Below are 3354 nucleotides of genomic sequence, written 5' to 3'. Positions count from 1 at the left end.
TCCTAATAAAGGCACTTTCTTAATGACCAAACATTCAAATATGAGCCGTTAGAGGCCATTCCTAATCAAACCACCACACAGACATACCAGAAAGTCTCAATTTAGCATCAAAGAAGACATCCTCATATCTTTCTATATGTAATGCTCTAAATTCTGTAGCAACTCCTTTGACCATAAGACCAGGTGCAACTGGGCCAGAATTATAAACAGCTGGCAAGGAGGCACAGGCTAGTGTGGCTGAAAACTCAGGTTCCAAGTCAAATTTCATGACACTACTCATCCCATGGTTCTAGGAGGGAATGAACATCATTGTATTCAGTCTGGAGTCTCCTATGATTATAATGCTAATGGGTCTTACACTCTGAGGCCAATATCCCAGTACACAAACAGGAAGCCTAGTTTCAATTCCCAATGCATGGTGTCATGCATCCATAATCCCAAGGGGCACAAGGGTTCTCTTAGCTATGTGGTCAAGCTCATTCTTGGCTATGTGACACACTTGGGTATATGGTTCAGTGGCAGAAATTGCTTAACACCATGAAGTAGCTTAGCACCCAATTACCTGGTTAAGTTGGTAAGGCCCTGGCTGTTGAAAATAAGTAAGTTCTAAAATGATGTATCCAAGCCTGTGGGAGTAGGAAGCAGCAAGATAGCCATGAATTCTAGGTCATCTTGGGGTACATAGTATCAAGCCAACCAGAATATATAGGAACACCAGTCCCCAAAACAAAACAAACAAACAAACAACCAAAAAACTCAAATGTCAACTATGAGTCATCATTATTTCTAGCTTCCTTTTCTTTTTTGTGGGCAAGGAGGCAAAATCATTTAACAGGAAGCCTGAGAGGTGTTTTGAGATGCCAGTATATGGCAGTGTCCTGCAACAATCAAAATGGATCCTCTTATGGCCCTCATGGGAATACTTGGAGTCCTTAAGGTCAGGGTATAGGCAGAGTTGTAATGAGGGCATCAGATTGTTGGTATTCCTATGGGCCTCAGGTAGGATGCTGATAGGGCCTTCTGTTGGTATATTCTTCTTATTCTGGTGGACTGGTATTGACTCCACCATAAAGTGACTGCTGGCATTGTTTTAAGATCAACATTACCAAAACCATACATGATGAAGGTGTAAGAGCTAAATGTATTGCAGTATAATATATTGAACATGATTTTTAAATGTAGTTTGTGCAGGTATGGCTATTGAGTGTGAAGATTTCCAAATGTACAAATTTACCTGGGGGTTCAATTGATTTTTTCTTATAGTGAAGTTAAGTGCATTGTAATGAGATGTAATTTCCCCTCAGATGTATGAATGGTGACCTATTGTTTTTCAACTTGGACATTTTACAAGCATCGTATTAAAAATTAATAACTATAAACATTTCATTCAAATAAGTACTGCTGTTATTTTATCAGTAGAAAATTTCCCATTTTTAAACAAAAGGATATCATACTGAGTTGTAAAATACTTTCTCTGATAAGATATTAAACTCTTTTTGATATATAATACAACATTTCAAATTAACAAACAAGAAAATTTTTATCTTCTGAATTATGAAGGGGTGATTTTATAAAGACAAGCCTGGATAATAATACATTTGTAACTTAATACAGATGGACAGAGTTTGATGTAATGGCATAAAATCAATGCTGATAATACTTTAAAATGAAATTTACTACAAACTTAAAGAAATCACTTCTAGTAGAAATTTGATTGAAAATGTGATATATTATCTAGAAAAAAAATCCCAAATTGGAGGGAAAATCCATAAAATTGTCCACTCCTTTTCCGATATTGAACCTGACAGGAATTCCTCGACTAATACTTTAATGAGGAAGAGATGTTAGGAATAGACTAAAGTCTGTGGTATATTAAAACTGGCACTGAAGAGAAATAAAATGTATAAAACTTTCCATTACTCTACAGCATCATTTTAACAATATTAAGATAGACAACTTGAAAGTCTTACATTTATTTATTTATTTACTTTTCAGAGATGATCTGATTGTATATCTCAGGGTAACCAGGATTTCAATGATCAACTAAAATGTATTACCTTTATGTTTTACTAACGTGGTAAATACTAGTTTTTAAAACAAGTAATATTTATGTACTTCTTAATTTTTAATAAATTTTATTTCTTTCACATTTTGTGAAAACTCACCCCACTCCTTCCTTCAGTTCCACTCATTCTAATGGCTTATAGTGATTTATTTCAGTGCCCAGATAGCACAGCATAAAAGTAACTTTAAAGAGTATTAATCTCACTTCCAAATAAATATAGAACTTCTCTTATACATTGGTAACATCTCAACATTCTTTTACTAAAATTTAATTCTTTTATTTTGTTTATGAGAACTTCATATATAAATTTTGCTCTTTTCATGCTCTGCTCCAACTCCTTACGTCCACTCTGCTTAAAAATGTATGATAGATCATTTTTACTACTTATATTGTATATGTATGCACATGTGTATGTTCATAAACACTCATGAATACATAGCCTACTAAATCATTTTAAAAGAGTCAACATTCTTGTCTTTCTAGGAAGGTCTTCCCTTATTTCTTACATTTTTATTCGAAAAAAATGAAAAACAAACAAACAAAAAAAAAAAAAGGTGGGGAGCTTCAAAAAGTTCCATGTTTTTCTTTGCAAATGTAATCATCCTTTGTAAATAATTTGTTTGTGTTAAAAAATATTTTACTTTGAAAAGTTTTAATGTAATTTCATCATTGATTCTACTTCTAGTGATTTTACATATTTTAAAGAAACTCTTTGTCATGTTTAAATTGCACATCCCTTTCTTGTATTTATACTCAAAGAACTGTTAAGCATTTGACATGGTGCCCATGATTTAAAAGCCATCAGTTTTCACCCTCTCCATCTCAGGGTTTCAGGCTAGCAGTAAATTACTGTTACATAGCAATTATGAATGTGCAATTTAAGTTCAATGTTAATTGATTTTTTAAGATGCAGAGTATGTGTAAAAGATTTTACTCATGGAGTCCGCTATGGTGGCAGCAGCAAAGGGGTAGTAGCAGCAATATTTATAGTGATGAAGAGATATAAAACGTGATTTTTGTTCTTTACTTTTTTAATTTTTAGAATTTTTCATATATAATACATATATATGTATATATGTGTGTGTGTGTATCATTTCCCAATTTTCCTCTAACTCATTCCCTCTCACATGTCCTCTCAAAATCATGACCTCTACTGTTTTATTTTTTATTTATTGTGCTTTTATATATACACACCAACCACAGATTCCTCTCCCTCCACTCCTTCCAGTTCCCTATCCCCACCTTCTCTCTCCCCAAGAGCCACTCCTCCTCTGTTTCCATTCAGAAAT

The sequence above is a fragment of the Phodopus roborovskii genome, unplaced genomic scaffold, assembly GCF_943737965.1.
Source record: "Phodopus roborovskii unplaced genomic scaffold, PHOROB, whole genome shotgun sequence".
NCBI lineage: Eukaryota > Metazoa > Chordata > Mammalia > Rodentia > Cricetidae > Phodopus > Phodopus roborovskii.
Note: the sequence above shows the minus strand (reverse complement) of the source record.